Source organism: Triticum aestivum, chromosome 4D (assembly GCF_018294505.1).
Source record: "Triticum aestivum cultivar Chinese Spring chromosome 4D, IWGSC CS RefSeq v2.1, whole genome shotgun sequence".
NCBI lineage: Eukaryota > Viridiplantae > Streptophyta > Magnoliopsida > Poales > Poaceae > Triticum > Triticum aestivum.
In genome coordinates, this window is record NC_057805.1 from 409784166 (window position 1) to 409800831 (window position 16666).

Consider the following 16666-nt stretch of genomic DNA (forward strand, 5'->3'; position numbering starts at 1 on the left):
CTGAAGTATCCTGCTACTAACCAGATCTGAATCTCAGGCAGATATGATGGTTGGAACGTTTTCCAAGAATTGTAATATTGGTCTCTCTATAACCCGGTTAAGTGGGAGTTGTGGCCAACACACCTAGCCGGAAGACCTATTAATGTAATATCTTGAATTGAAAAGTTGGACGCTTCCCCGCGAGGATTCCATATGACTTGTTCTAGAAGTTATTCCTTATGGATTCTTGTGCTCACGAAGTCCGACCTTTTACTTGATGTTCTGGATACCAAACCATATCTATAAATGGCTTACGCTAGCACATCAAGGAGAACATTAGAAGCGGAGTGATAAATGTCTCTCGGTCGATCATCCAGATCTCATTTCCTTGGCCTCGCTAAGGTGAAATTTGAGAAAGCGTTGTCTTCCTTTACATCTGCATTGTCCATCACTATTCATCATGGTAGTAAGATGTGTTGCCAGGATCCTTGGCACAGATGTTGGTATGACCTTGATGAGTATGGAAATGTTCAAGTTCTTGAGAGCACGCTCAGGCACCAGGTTACATCCTCGGTATTAATTGGAATGTGCCTTCCATTTGCCGAATTGCCCTATAACCGCAATTTCCTTTCCAAACTGAATATGCCATTCTTTTGAATTCTTTCAAACGATCAATTGTGAGTTGCCTCAGGTTGGTATGAAGAGTTTCAATGATCTATGTATCGAAAGTAATTCTTTTTGCCACCTAAGGGAATAACTTTACGAGCCACCTCCCTAAGGTGCCCCGTTATGAAATCATGGCAATTATTTCCTCGCTACTTTGAAACCATGCACCATTTTATTTAAGCGTGGAATCGTTTCCTACCAATTTCAACATTCATCATTTTTTGTTTCCATCCCTCTTGAAGTGTGTTTGTGTCTCAGCTCAAGAGGTGATTCAACGTCTCATTCCGTGAGTTGATCATGGTTTGCTTGATCTTCGTGAAGATCGAATCCTGTAGAGTCTCCCTCTCTTTCCGTTGTCGTGTCGAGTGAAGATCTCGAAGGCAAAGATGTCAAAACCAAGACGATGGAATGAATCAACATCTTTGAGAAGGGCAGTTGGATCCTGAAGATCGCGATAGTTTTGTGACCCCCTTTCCTCTTACCTCACGTCTTGAATCTCGGGACGAGATTCTTGTTTAGTGGGGGCAAGTTGTCACATCCCTAGTCCTGGTATGCACTAGGCTAGCCCTTCATGTGATGGGGGATGTTCAAACCCTAGCATAAAAAGGAATCCACCAGGTTCAACAAAAATATTTTTCAGTGAACCCAAATGGCCTTCAAAAATGTTCATCATTTTTGGAAAATGCTGGAAACAACAACCAGAGGTGATGCACATTTTTGCATGACATTTTGGATTGTTGAATTAACACATATTGTATTTTGAATTGGAGCAAATAAATACTATAAATACTTTATTGCTCCAATAATTCTGATTTTTGTTGAGGGGCTTTGGAATAATCCTTTTAGTCCCTGCAAAATTTATCAGAAGCAATAAAAATAGTTTGGTTCAAAAACCAAATTAAAAAAATGTCAGAAATAGAAAACAGAAATAAAATAGAGCAAACCAGAGAGAGTAAAAACCCACCTGGCACTTACCTCAGCCCACTGGCCGGCCCAGTACTGTGCAGCCCAGCTGCCAGTCAACGCCTACCTCGCGCCAGAAGGACGCGAGGCGCGTGGTCGCCGTGCGCCGGCCACCTCCTGCTTGCCGCTTGCTCCTGGACGTCGCTAAGTGCGCCACGCGGACCCTAGATCCTTCACGTTCTCCTCCCCTCTGTTCGTCCTCTCCCTCGCCCTCTCGCCTGACCCGAGCGGAGCTCGTCACCGCCGTTCACTACCACCATGACCACCGTGGTCCTCTCGCCCCTTTCTCGTGTCCAAAAGCTCCGTGACGACGCAAAGCTCCTCCACGCGGAAGATCCCGACCCCAAGAGCACCGTGGTGACACCTTCGAGCTCGTCTTCCACCTCGGGCGCCACCGATCACCGCCGTCGATTCGCGACGTCTTGCGCGCCCCCGAGCCCACTGAGCTTTTGAGCCGCCTCCTTGTGAGCTCCTCACCTATCGTATTTTCTCGCCCCCTCCGTTCTTGTCCTCTAGCCGTCATTCCACAAGTGCCCAAAGCTTGCCGCCGACGGCCATGTCGCCGTCGTGGCTTCAGACGCCGTAGCTTGCCCCTGAGCACTTCATTGTGCTCGTGCTGCTCCTAGGAGACGAACGCACCTGCTAGCTCACCTTCACATGCACCATAGCTGGTAGCCAGTCCTGCCCGAGCTCCAGTCGTCGCTGATTTGGTCGCGGTCGTCGTCTCCGGCGACCATTTGGTCTCGTTCCACCGCCAATCGACGCGGACGAGGCCCATCATCCGAAAGGTGCCACCGGAGCAACGAACTGTGGCCTGTGATGCGAATCCGCGCATGGTCGCTGTCTCGGCACATTGCCGGCGGCTAAACGCCGGCCTAACCACTAATTAGCACTGAGCTAATGAACCCTGGGTCACTGATATATGGGCCCCACGCCCTAACTAACTCTAGTTAAGTTTCAGTTTAGATTAGTTAAACCAGTTTAACCACTATGTCACTAACGTGTGGAGCCCACACATCAGGTTTGACACTGGACGCCCTGTTGACTGTTGACATCATAGTGACATCATGCTGACGCAGTAATTCATTTCTGGAATTTAAATAAATCTTAAATGGTTTATTTATTTCAGAAAATGTTATAAACTTCTAAAAATCATATAAAATCAACCGTAACTCCAAATGAAATAAGTTATATATGAAAAATGATCAGAAAAATCCAATCTTTCCATTGGTACTAGTTTCATGCATGACAAAGCAACTTAACCTTGCTGTTTAGATAAAAACATGATAATGCATTATATAAACTCATAACTTGAGTTTGGATTTGAACCCTTGGTTCAAATCCGCTCAAACCCTTCTGGTTTTAGTTGCATTAGCTCAAATCACATCATATTGCCATGTCATGTTCATGCATCATATTGTTGCATTGCATTGATTGTGTTTATTCTCTGTTTGCCGGTGGTTGTTCCCTCTCGGTAGACGTTCGTTCCGACGATGAGTTCGATGACAACGATCAAGAACTATACTATCTTCAGAAGTGCCTGGTGTCGATGTCAAAACCGGCGGATCTCGGGTAGGGGGTCCCGAACTATGCGTCTAAGGCGGATGGTAACAGGAGGCGGGGGACACAATGTTTACCCAGGTTCAGGCCCTCTCGATGGAGGTAATACCCTACTTCCTGCTTGATTGATCTTGATGATATGAGTATTACAAGAGTTGATCTACCACGAGATCGTAGAGGCTAAACCCTAGAAGCTAGCCTATGATTACGATCGTTGTTGTCCTACGGACTAAACCCTCCGGTTTATATAGACACCGGAGGGGGCTAGGGTTACACCGAGTCGGTTACAAGGGAGGAGATCTACATATCCGTATTGCCAAGATTGCCTTCCACGCAGTGGAGAGTCCCATCCAGACATGGGACGAAGTCTTGAGTCTTGTATATTCATAGTCCATCAGTCCAGCAGAAGTATATAGTTCGGCTGTCCGAGGACCCCCTAATCCAGGACTCCCTCAGTAGCCCCCGAACCAGGCTTCAATGACAATGAGTCCAGCGCGCAGATTGTCTTCGGCATTGCAAGGCGGGTTCTTCTCCAAAATCCTGAGAACCTGTTGAGTAGTGTCCGGCTTCCCATAAATGTTTGCACTCCTTGGCTTCCGCGCCAAATAATGGCTATCTTCCACGTGTCGAGAGAATGCGAGAAGCCAGGGCATTTTTACATTTGCCACCCTAGCCATGTGAGTAAATCGTCTATTTAAAGAGCCGGGGATCCTTAGATCCAAATCACACCATCCTCCCACCACGAGTATCCATCAGAGCACGCCCGGAAAAGTCCATTCCATCATGGCCGGCCATCGCAGCTCCTCCTCTCGCTCCCGTAGCCCTAAGCCAGGCAACTGGAAGAAGTGTTCCGTCTCCCACAGACAGTTAGTAGAGTTACAGACCCAGGGGTTTCTCCCTCCTGCGTATATGGTCGCCGTCCGAGCTGGACTAGCCACTTATAACGGCGGGGAGCAAGCGGAGAGCTTTCCCAACCAATCTATGGGGGAGCGGGTATGCCTTGTCCCTTACTTATTAAGGGGACTTGGATTTCCAATCCATCCGTTCCTCCGCGGGCTCCTGGAGTTCTACGGCCTCCAGCTGCATAATTTTACTCCCGCCTCCATATTACACATCGCTGCCTATGTCGCCCTTTGCGAGCTGTTTTTGGGCTGCGAAGCTCATTTCGAGCTATGGAAGAGGCTATTCTGCCTCGTACCCCGTACACAGGAGGGGTCAATATATCAAGTGGGCGGAGCCGAAATATGGCGCATCGCCGGGACCGGATACCTGTCCGGTACTCCGAAGAAGACATCCGAAGAGTGGCCTTCGGAGTGGTTTTATATGGAGGACGTCCCCCTTCCGGACCCTATTCGGATGGGCCTTCCTGAGTTCGACAATGCTCCCTTGAAGAAACGCCGCAGCTGGTGCCCTCGGAGACGCCAGGAGGAACATAACGGAGAAGTCCTTTACCTGATAGGCCGGATAAGGACGCTGGCCAAATCAGGATTGACAATAATCGAAGTTATGTCAATATGTATAATGCGGGGGGTGCAGCCACTTCAATATCGGGGACAGCCCATGTGGCACTTCAATGGAGAAGACGATGCCACCCGCTGTGGTCGTAAAGGTCCGGACTCCGTCGCTGCTCTAACGAAAATACTGTCTGATTTGTATAAAGGAGAGGAAGAGGAGTTCATCCGCATCAAGCCACGGGATGGATTCTCCATGTACAACCCCCCAAACTGGGTGAGCTGCTACCTTTTACTCCAGACCTTCTAGCGTTCTTTGTCATAAATATTTACTTCGCTGTTTCATAGCAGGAACTGCAAAAAGTTGTGAGGGAGGTCCACAGCTCGCCTCCACAACCAGAGGACCCTGACCGGGCCCTCGACCCCGGACTCGAAAAGATCTGGACACATTTGTGGAGCTTATTGACAGGACGTTCTATCAATTGAGCTGCGACGATGCCATGGTGGCCATCATAGCCGATTATCCTAGACTACTCCCTGCATCGCATGTAAGTAAAACCGGAGTCCCAACTTCCGAGAGGGATCCCTTTTACTGCACTTCACCTACCGCACACATATGGTGTCTTACAGGGAAGGCCCTCGGGACGCCATGCCAAACCCGCAGTGACTCACCAGCAAGGGGCACCGAAGCCGGGTAGGCTTAAAAGGAAGGCGGTCAGGACAGAGACGTCATCGCAGAGGTATGAAAAGGAACCCTGCTCTGTGGTTGTCGTCTTTTAAAATATAATAACACCCATGTTTCCTAGTAGGAAAAACGCTCGCCGGACTATATCTAGAGAGGTTGCCGGCCATGCCTCCACCAGTCGGGCTCTAGAGCCGGACTTAGAAGCGGACGCTAACATGGGGCCAACACCGGATGTTCCTCCTACAGAGGATGCAGATGGGCTGTCTGCTACGAATTCCGAAGTGGAGAGCGCCATGAATCACAGGCGACGTTGGGCCATACTCCGCGACACTTGTTTCTCCCAAGAGGCGTTCGATGCCTTCAACTCAGGAGACGCGTACATCCGAGCTGCTCAAAATGGTCTTGCCAGAGCCACAAACCAGTATTTAAAGGATATACGGGTAAGAAAATCTAATAATTATGTATATCAGTAGCCCCTGAGACTTGAAACAGTTGGCACAACTGATTTAAGGATCATTGTTTTGCATAGGTTCTTACAGAGAAGAATACCCAGTTGTCTCAAGAGCTGGAGGAGTGCAGAGCCCAGCTTCAGGCCGCAGTTGCTGCCGTAAAGGAGTCCGAGAAGGCCCCATCTGGTAACACTTGTTTCTATGACATGTACCAGGTAGTATGCGGCATGCATGCAAATCTGACAAGAGATTCTACAGGTGATCCCGAAATGAATCCGGAGGTCGCGCAAGGGGATGAGCAACATGCTCAATGACACTTAAAGGCTGGCGAGCGCGTGCTTAAGAAGGTTAGGCAGGAGAAAAACGATATCCAAGATGCCAATATCCGGCTGAGTGTTGAACTGAAAGATGTTCGGGCCTAGCTCGCTGACTCCGTAAAGGAGAATAAAAGGCTTCGACGCTCAGTAAGTGCTTAAATGAACTTTTATAGAGTTCGGCGAAGAAACCGGCTAACAGAGTTATATCTATAGGTATGCTGACGGGTCGTCCCACAGAAGAGATGCCCGGGCTGCAGGTGATCTTCTGCCTGAGCTCTCACAACTGCACGAACAAGTTCGGCAGGTGATGCATGGCATTGCCCAGGCCTTGTGGCCATCCGCCTCCCTGCCAGGAGGCATGGGGGAGCTCGTAGAGATGCTCAAGGGAGCGCGGCGGCACTTCCGATTATGGAAGATATCTGCCTGCCGACAAGGTACGAGGGAAGCCTGGGCCATGGTGAAGACTCGATATACCAAGGCTGACCCGAACCATATGGCCGAAGTCGGGCCTGTGGGGTGTGATGGGAAAGAAATCCCCGTCAGTTTGGTGTATGACCAGGTGAAATTAGCCGCAAAGTATTCCCAACAGGACTGTAGGCTAGACAGCCTGTTGGATGGTATAGAAGAAGAATTTAGTCAGTCTAAGTGACTGTGTACTTCAATTGACAAATATTGTGCCTAGCCGGATTGTAGATCATTTGTCATGGCGGACCTTTTCGCTTGGACCTCCGGACCCGACAGTCCGGAGTGTATCCGAATACCCGCTCAGTTATGTAAAAACCGGGGTATGCGTGGAAACCAGGCGTAGGGGTCATAAGTGCTTGAACAGACAAGTACCCAACTAGCTATGTTATATTACATGGATAGTAAGAAACATCTTCCAGGGAGAATAGTTCCGTTAAGGGTTCCTTTCCCTGGGTACGCATGCATTAATGTGCATGTCCGAACTGCAAAAGTAGACGCAGGATATAAGCATCTGGGGGCGTGTATTATGATAAATAAAAGTCATCTTTTGTTCACCGACCGAATATTCCCTTAAGAACGCTAGCTTTCGGCTTCACCCAGTCTGAGGTACACATCCGGCTGACCCGACAGTACCAATCGCAGAGGTGCTCCCCTTATGCCCTAGCCGAATTATCGGGAACATAGGGCATAAACACAAGAGCCAGGCAACCTAGCTTGGCCAAAAATTAAGTCATATCGATGCATATAGTGGTGAAGAAAAGGTACATGTGGAAAAGTAACACATGTGCGGAGGGCATAGAGGCCGAAACATAGCTATATTAAGCTTCTGTATAAGAAGCCCCCAGGTATAATGAGCACGCCTAGCGCGTCAAGATTGTGTAGTCAAGACACATTTTAACCTTGTAAGGCTATGAAGAAAAAAGGGAAGAAAGAAAGAAAGAAAAGACAGATGGCTGATATAAAAAATTGACGGGGGTGAGGAGACGAACACATAGTCTGGAACTAGGCGTAGAACCTTCAGAGTCTTACTGCGTTCCATGGGTTTGGCTCGAGTTGATTGTCTGATGCATCCCGCAGACGGTACGCTCCACCGGTCAGAACTTGGTCGATAACGAAGGGACCTTCCCATTTGGGCTCGAGTTTGTTCTTTTTCTTCTCTGGTAGGCGTAGAACTAGTTCGCCAACATTATAAGTTTTGGCCCGTACATCTCTGCTTTGATACCGTCGAGCCTGTTGCTGATAGAATGCGGAGCGGGCTTTTGCCACGTCACGCTCCTCCTCCAGGGCATCCAAAATGTCCTGCCGATCAAGCTCGGCTTCTTTCTCTTCGTACATGCGCACTCGAGGTGAGTCATGAATGATGTCGCAGGGCAGTACTGCCTCTGCGCTGTACACCATAAAAAACAGTGTGTATCCGGTACTGCGATTCTGCGTGGTCCGCAGCCCCCATAGTACGGAGTCGAGCTCCTCTACCCAGTGCGTATCTGATTCCTTTAAGGATCACACTAATCTGGGTTTAATGCCGCTCATGATAAGACTATTTGCCCGTTCGACCTAACCGTTTGTTTGGGGGTGATAGACGGAGGCATAATCAAGCTTAATGCCCATGTTGCTGCACCAAGTTTTTACCTCGTTGGTAGTAAAGTTCGAGTCGTTATCGGTGATGATGCTGTGGGGGACACAGTAACGGTGTACAACCCCGGATATGAAGTCTATCACTGGTCCGGATTCAGCCGTTTTAACTGGTTTGGCTTCTATTCATTTGGTGAATTTATCCACCATGACCAATAGGTAATTTTTCTTATGGCTTCCCCTTTAAGGGGTCCGACCATATCAAGCCCCCAAACCGCAAAAGGCCACGTAATGGGGATTGTTTGGAGAGCGGTAGGTGGCATATGGCTTTGGTTTGCAAAAAGCTGGCAACCGACGCAACGTTGAATGAGGTCATGTGCGTCTGCTCGGGCCGTCGGCCAGTAAAAACCTGTTCGGAAGGCCTTGCTTACAAGGGCCCGGGCTGCAGCGTGATGGCCACCAAGTCCAGCATGAATTTCTGTCAATAGTTGCCGTCATTCCTCTTCGGAGATGCACCTTTGAAGTACTCCGGTAGCGCTTCTCTTATAAAGCTCTCCCTCGTGGACCTTGTAGGCTTTATACCGCCGCACAATGCAACGTGCCTCGTTTGGGTCCTCGGGTAGTTCTTGCCTAGTTAGGTAAGCCAAGAAGGGTTCTGTCCACGGGGCGATGACGGCCATAATCACGTGGGCCGAAGGTGTTATTTCGGTGGCTGAGCCTCCGATTACGTCAGAGTGTTCGGGATCTGGCGTTGTGGCCGGGTCCGGACTATTATTGCTGGCCTCTCCTTCCCATACCACAGATGGCTTAAACAGCCTTTCCAAGAAGATATTAGGTGGGACGGGGTCGCGCTTAGCGCCGTTGCGGGCGAGGATATCCGCCGCTTGATTGTTTTCCCGGACCACATGGTGGAATTCAAGCCCCTCGAACCGAGCTGACATCTTGAGGACGGCGTTGCGGTAAGCCGCCATTTTCGGATCCTTGGCGTCGAAGTCTCCATTTATTTGAGATATTGCGAGGTTCGAATCCCAACGCACCTCTAGGTGTTGAATGCCCATGGAGACTGCCATCTGGAGACCATGTAATAGGGCCTTATATTCTACTGCGTTGTTGGAGTCTGTGTATAGTATTTGGAGTACATATTGGACTATATCTCCAGTGGGGGATGTCAGGACGATGCCAGCCCCCAGACCAACCAGCATTTTAGAGCCGTCAAAGTGCATGATCCAACTGGAGTACGCGCCGTACTCTTTAGGGAGTTCGGCTTCTGGCCATTCGGCGACGAAATCCGCCAGTACTTGTGACTTAATGCTCGCCGTGGTTTGTATATTATGTCGAACGGGAGGAGCTCAATGGCCCATTTGGCAATACGGCCAGTGGCATCGCGGTTGTTTATTATGTCGTTGAGTGGTACTTCAGAGGCCACCGTAATTGAACACTCTTGAAAGTAGTGTGGTAGTTTCCGGGATGCCATGAAGACCGCGTATGCTATCTTTTGATAATGTGGGTACCGTGATTTGCATGGAGTGAGGACAGTGGATACATAGTATACCGACTTTTGAAGTGGGAACTTATGTCCGTCCGTCTCTCGTTCGACGACGAGCACTGCGCTTACAACTTGGTGTGTTGCCGCTATATATAACAGCATTGGTTCACCGACATTTGGCACGGCCAACATTGGGTTGGTGGCCAACACAGCTTTTATTTCTTCCAATTCGGCTGTGGCCACATCCGTCCACTCGAAGTGTTCGGTGCGTCGAAGAAGGCGATAAAGAGGTAGTGCCTTTTCTCCTAATCGGGAGATAAAGCGGCTTAAGGCAGCCACACATCCAATTAGTTTCTGGATTTTCTTGAGGTCTGTAGGGATAGCCAACTGTGACAGAGCTCTGATTTTAGCCGGATTTGCTTCAATTCCTCTTTTGGAGACGATGAAGCCTAAGAGCTTTCCGGTGGCACGCCGAAGACGCATTTTTCCGGATTGAGCTTGATGTCGTATGTTCGGAGATTGTCGAACGTGAGCCTCAAGTCGTCTATTAAGGATTCGACGTGTCTGGTTTTAATGACCACATCGTCTACGTATGCCTCCACTGTTTTGCCTATCAGTGTTTCCAAGCATGTCTGAATCATGCGTTGATAGGTTGCACCGGCGTTTTTGAGCCTGAAAGGGATGGTATTAAAACAGAAGGGGCCGTATGGGGTGATAAATGTCGTTGCGGCTTGATCGGACTCCACCATCTTAATTTGATGGTATCCGGAGTATGCGTCGAGGAAACACAATGAGTCGTGTCATGCGGTAGCGTCGATAATTTGATCGATGCGAGGGAGGGGGAAGGGATCCTTGGGGCAAGCCTTGTTAAGGTCCTTGAAATCGACACATAGGCGCCAGGATTTGTCCTTTTTGGTACCATCACCAGGTTTGCTAGCCAGTCCGGATGTTTTATTTCTCGAATGAATCCGGCCTCAAGTAACTTGGCTAGCTACTCTCCCATGGCTTGTCGCTTAGGCTCAGAGAAACTCCGGAGAGTTCGCTTGACTGGCTTGAACCCCTTTAGAATGTTGAGGCTATGCTCGGCCAGCCTGCGTGGGATTCCTGGCATATCTGAAGGATGCCAGGCGAAGATGTCCCAATTCTCGCGCAAGAACTCCCGTAGTGCGGCGTCTACTGTGGGGTTTAACTGTGCCCCGATGGATGCTGTTTTGTAGGGTCCGTTGGGTGGACTTGGAATTTGACTATTTCGTCTGCTGGTTTAAAAAAGGTGGACTTGGGTCTTTTGTCGAGTATCACGTCGTCCCTGTCCACTGTGGAACGCAACGTGGTTAGTTCTTTAGCCACAAGAGCTTCGGATAACGCCTCGAGGGCTAGTGCAGCGGTTTTATTTTCGACGCGGAGTGCTATGTCCAGATCACTAGCTAGAGTGATGATTCCATTAGGCCCGGGCATTTTGAGCTTCATGTACCCGTAATGGGGTATAGCTTGGAAGATCGTGAATGCCTCCCACCCTAGAAGGGCGTGGTATCCGCTACTCAACGAGGCCACTTGGAATGTGATTTCTTCGGACCTATAATTCTCCGGCGTGCCGAATACCACATCTAGTGTGATTTTTCCTGCACATCGTGCCTCCCGACTAGGATGATCCCTCTGAAGGTCATGCTGCTTTACTCAATGCGGCTCCTGTCTATTTCCATCTTTCGAAGAGTCTCCTCATAGATGAGGTTTAATCCGCTGCCACCGTCCATGAGCACTTTAGTAAGCCGAAAGCCGTCCACAATTGGACTAAGGACCAAGGCGGCTGGTGCTCGGGCTGTTCGGAATTTAGGTTCGTCACTAGCATTGAAGGTTATAGACGTATTGCTCCATGGATTTATTGCTGCCACGTGGCAGACTTCGGCAAGGCTGCGGAGTGCTCGCTTACGCCTATTATTTGAGGCGAAGGTCTCGAAGATTGTTAATACTGTATTGTTCTTGTCCATGGGATGGTGCTCTGTGGTATTGTTGATGACGAGATCCTCACCGCTCTTGGCCACCTGTCTAAGGCTATGAGTTGGCGTGGTATCCGGTGTACTGTGAATTTTTCATGGTCCGTTGACCCATCCCTCCAATATAGTTCCATGCCCTGCAGTGGGCTTTTGTTTCTTTGTAATTAGATCGGGTGACTTACAAAAGTACACCCTTTTAGTTCGGACTGGGGGTTTAGTGAGAGCCGGAGGATCCCATAATTTTGTTTGGGTTTTCCAGGCGCTTTCCATCGCACAATACTTCTGTACTATGGCCGTCAAGTCAGCAAAGTGTGCTATGTCACGGCGACTTATGGCGTTGAGGATTCCCTTGTCCGTGCAGTTTTTGCAAAAGAACGAAATTGCGTCTTCCTCGCGACAGTCCTTGACCTTGCTCATTACAAGGAGGAATCTGGCCCAATAGTGATGTACTGTCTCTTGGGGCTCTTGTCTAATGTGGGAAAGATCATTAATATCTGGGTGGGTAGATTTAAGTCCGAACCCTGACCCGATCTGAGGCCCAGGGGTGGGGGAGTTTCCGATCTTAGAAGTTCGGGCTCCGGGATGTTGCCCAATAGGTCTGGCCTGCTGTCTGATTATAGGTTCAAAGCTTGGGCCATGTCCTCCCATAGACGGGTATCTGGCTCAGAGAGCTCGGGAATCCGGACATAGTTTGTCCTCAAGATAGAGGAAGAATCGCTGCATTGCTCCTCCACCACCGCTATCTGATAGGTGACCAGCGGACAGTTAATCTCCCTTTGGTCGGGTTTAAGCCTGATCCGATCATAGTCCGTAGTGACTCCCAAGGCGGCGATGTGATCCAAGAGCTCGTTCAAGGAAGAGAGCTCCATTGGATCCATCTGTTCGTCGAATTCCGAGCCGACACAGAGGCTGTTTTCGATGACCCGAGAAGTCATCGTCGGCGCAACGGCCGAGCTGGCGGTCATGACGAAGCCGCCTAGTTGGAGAGTTTGGCCTACAGCCAGGTCTCCCCCAGAGGTGATGCCGTCCTTGACGACAAGGCGAGCCATCCGGCCTTATCGTGACGGCACAGTGGAACTCTCAATGAAAGCACCAATGTCGGTGTCAAAACGGCGGATCTCGGGTAGGGGGTCCCGAACTGTGCGTCTAAGGCGGATGGTAACAGGAGGCGGGGGACAAAATGTTTACCCAGGTTCAGGCCCTCTCGATGGAGGTAATACCCTACTTCCTGCTTGATTGATCTTGATGATATGAGTATTACAAGAGTTGATCTACCACGAGATCGTAGAGGCTAAACCCTAGAAGCTAGCCTATGATTATGATTGTTGTTGTCCTACGGACTAAACCCTCCGGTTGATATAGACACCGGAGGGGGCTAGGGTTACACCGAGTTGGTTACAAGGGAGGAGATCTACATATCCGTATTGCCAAGCTTGCCTGCCACGCAAAGGAGAGTCCCATCCGGACACGGGGCGAAGTCTTGAGTCTTGTATCTTCATAGTCCATCAGTCCGGCAGAAGTATATCGTCCGGCTGTCCGCGGACCCCTAACCCAGGACTCCCTCACCAGGCAAGCAAAACCCCCTTGTTCATTCCGATACAATCCCACTCTCTCGCTCCTGCTCTCTTTTATTGCATTAGGACAACAAAGATTCATCTGTTACCTACTGCGGTAGTTGAACCCCTTTCCTCTGCATGACCTGTCATTGCCACAGTAAATAGATGAAACCCACTAGCATGAGTAGGTGTTGTTTGAGCGCTGATGTGCCTACTCATTCATGCTTGTTTTTCATGCCTCCTACTGCTTACGGTTGAGTCAGGTCTGGTTCATCGGGAATGAATTGGAATGTTGTGAAACATGTCCTACTGTTGAGAGCTAAGTGTGTGAACATGATTTGTTAAAGGTAGAGGTGAGAGGCCATGTAGGAGTACATGGTGGGTTGTCTCATTGAAACCGTCCTCAGGAACTGAGTTCTGTGTTTGTGATCCATGAACAGTTACTACCACGCATTGGAATGCTTAAGTGCCCCTCTCGACTTATTAATCAACCTGATCTCTGTCTAGGAGTTGTGTCGGAGTAAATGGCCACGGGTAGCCTAACCGACTGCCCCTGGTTCTTCTGAAAAAATTATCAGGCCTTTGGGCCTCCAAGCATTGGGCCGCCTTCCCCGGCCGGCTACCTCTGAAGCCGACTCCCGGAAGGCGACCCAGCCTCAACAACCTCCCCCCAGGACAACTACGGGGTGGCCGACTCCAGGGAGCCGGCCAAGAAGAGCACCGACTCCAAGCAGCCGGCCGAGACCACAACCACCAAAGCTACACTCACATAACGGTGACAAGACGGGGTGTGGCCACAGTGCGGCCCATTACCCCCGAGGCCCGAGGCAGGCATGGCCACAGGAGGCCGTACGGGATGACCGTCTCCTGTTCGGCTCGGCACTGTAGCCATGCCAGCCTCAACGTCATCCACGACTGATTCCTGTACGGCCCGCAGGCGGCGGGCCCCTTCCGCCAGAGAGAGGCGCGGAGGCGGCCCGGCCTTCCCCAGTCGGCCGAGGGCGTAGCCGGCCCGCAGAGGCCGGCTACCCCCTTCCTCGAAGCAGGAGCCTCATTAAGAAGACAGGACGAGGTAAGGCTAAAGTGAGAGCCCCCGAGGCGGCCCACTGTAGCCACGCTTACCTCGACAAAGCCCTCGTCATCAGAAGCGAGGCTGCAGTAAGCAGCCGCCGACGAGATCCTAGGCGGTGGGGCCGGCCTGTCGACCAAGAAGCCGGCAGCCGGCGGGACCCAACAGCCGGCGGAGAAGCCGGCGAGTGTAGACACTGACGGCTGGGACCAGTGCCCAGCCGGATTACCATTGTACCCCCGGGGGGTAGGCCTATATAAACCCCCCGGAGCACCCATGCAAAGGGTTGGCTTCTAAGCATAGCACACACACCATAGTGAGAGAGAAGTGAGAGCTAGCCTTGTTCTTCTTCTCCCTTGCACCCAACACCTCTAGGAGCGATTGTAGTTACCTTTCTTGATCTAGTGATCATGCGGAGACCCCGCAGAGCAAGACTAGGGGTGTTATCTCCTCGGAGAGCCCCGAACCTGGGTAAGATCCGCCGGCGTGCATGTCTTCGCCTCATCCTGTTTCCAGGCACCGGCGATGTCTTATTGGCACCCACAATGATAAGCCATCCGTTGGCATATGTCGCACCAACCACCCAACATTTGGCGCCCACCGTGGGCCAGGTGCACCGTCGTCCGGAGACCTGTTCTGGACGGGAACCCTCTTCCTCCCCCGCGAGCGCAGCCAGCCTGCTGCGCCCGATGGCGTTTGCCTCGACGCGCTGCAAGGCGTCGACGACGCCTGCCCAGCGAGTTGCCTCGCCGATCTGCTCGGCAAGACTCGCATCTCCGACGAGCCTGCGTCCGACGCAGGCACAGACTACCCCAAGAGCCGCCTCGTCAGCCTCCTCGACCAGCTTCACGTCTCCAGCGAGCCTGCTGCAGATGTGGGGTCGGTCGGCTCCACCGACCCGATGCTTGTCGACTCCGACACAGCATCGCTTGACGCCTACCCCTCCGACGTGGTGGTCTTCGACGACCCTCTCCCTCGAGTTGACAGCGGCAGCACCGCTGTCACCGAAGTGCTGGTCATCAGCCACGTCGCCAACTCGGGCGAGAACGCCCACGACGCCCTGCAAGCGGCGATGCACGACCTCTCCGTCCCCATCCCAGCCGATGCTGACGCCGAGACCCTGGAGGCACGCCGCCTCGCCCTCATCGCGGAGGGCCAGAAGATAGCCTCCATGAGACGCCTCACCGAGGCCCACCAGCGCGAAGTCGACCGCGCCGCCTTCGGTATGCCGCCGCCTAGCGGCCCGCGCCGAGCCGGCTTCGTCCAGAAGCGCGGCGCGGCCGTCGCCAGCATGCTGGTGGCAGATCGCCCCGTCTACGCCACCCCACTCGAGAATCTGCGAGCTGCTCAGGCGGCTGCAGAAGAGCTCAATGGGCTGGGAGCCGATGAGCTCCCCTACATGACAAGACGGATCCAACAGCTGATCGACGCGGCTGCAGAACGGCACGAAGCCGGCGCTCGTGCTGATAGTCATCCCCCGCGCCGAGAGCACGCCGCAACGTCCCGCTCGCCGACTGCGAGCGGCGCATGCCAGAAGAAAGACAAGGAGCCGGCTGCCAGCCGCAGCCGGACTCGCATCACCATCGAGCACGACGCGGAGGGCCGCCCTCGAGCAGTAGAGCACCAAGGAAATCTACCTCCTCCCCCGCCTCGAAGAGAAAGACGCCTCACTCCGCCGCCTATCACACACCCGACTCTTGGCGACCGACTCGGCCACCGAGAAGGAGTCGGCGAGAACGACGCCCGCCACAGGATCGACCGCCTTGCTCGATCCTTGGCGTTAGAAGAAGAAGACGATGTCGGCCCGCCATGCTTTGGCCCCCGCATCCGCGATGAGCCCTTCCCCAAAGGGTTCTCGCTCCCCAGAAACACGCCCAAGTACAACGGCTCAGTGAAGCCGGAGGATTGGCTCATTGACTACTCCACGGCCGTCAGCATAGCCAACGGCAATCGGCGCGTCGCCGTGAAGTACGTCCCCCTCATGCTGCAAGGCACGACGCGCACATGGCTCAATAGCCTCAAGCCCTACAGCATCAACAGTTGGCTGGACTTCACAGAAGTCTTCGTCCGCAACTTCACCAGCACCTACAAGCGGCCTCCCAAGCCTCGCCAGCTCTCCCTCTGCGTCCAAGGGCCCAACGAGTCAACCCGCGACTACCTCACGCGGTGGGCCGAGCTCCGCAACTCCTGCGAGGGGGTGCATGAGGTCCAGGCCATCGAGTACTTCACTGCTGGGTGCCGAGAGGGCACCCTCCTCAAGCACCGACTCCTTTGCGACGAGCCGGCTACCCTCGACGAGTTGCTGATCACCGCGGACAAATATGCCACAGCCGACTCCTCAAGGAAGACCGAGCTGCGAGTAGACGCCTCTGGGAAGGTGATTGCTCCGGCTCCCAAGACGCCGGCTGGCGACCCCAATCGGCGCCCTTACCAGAACGATCACAAGTGCAAGGCCCC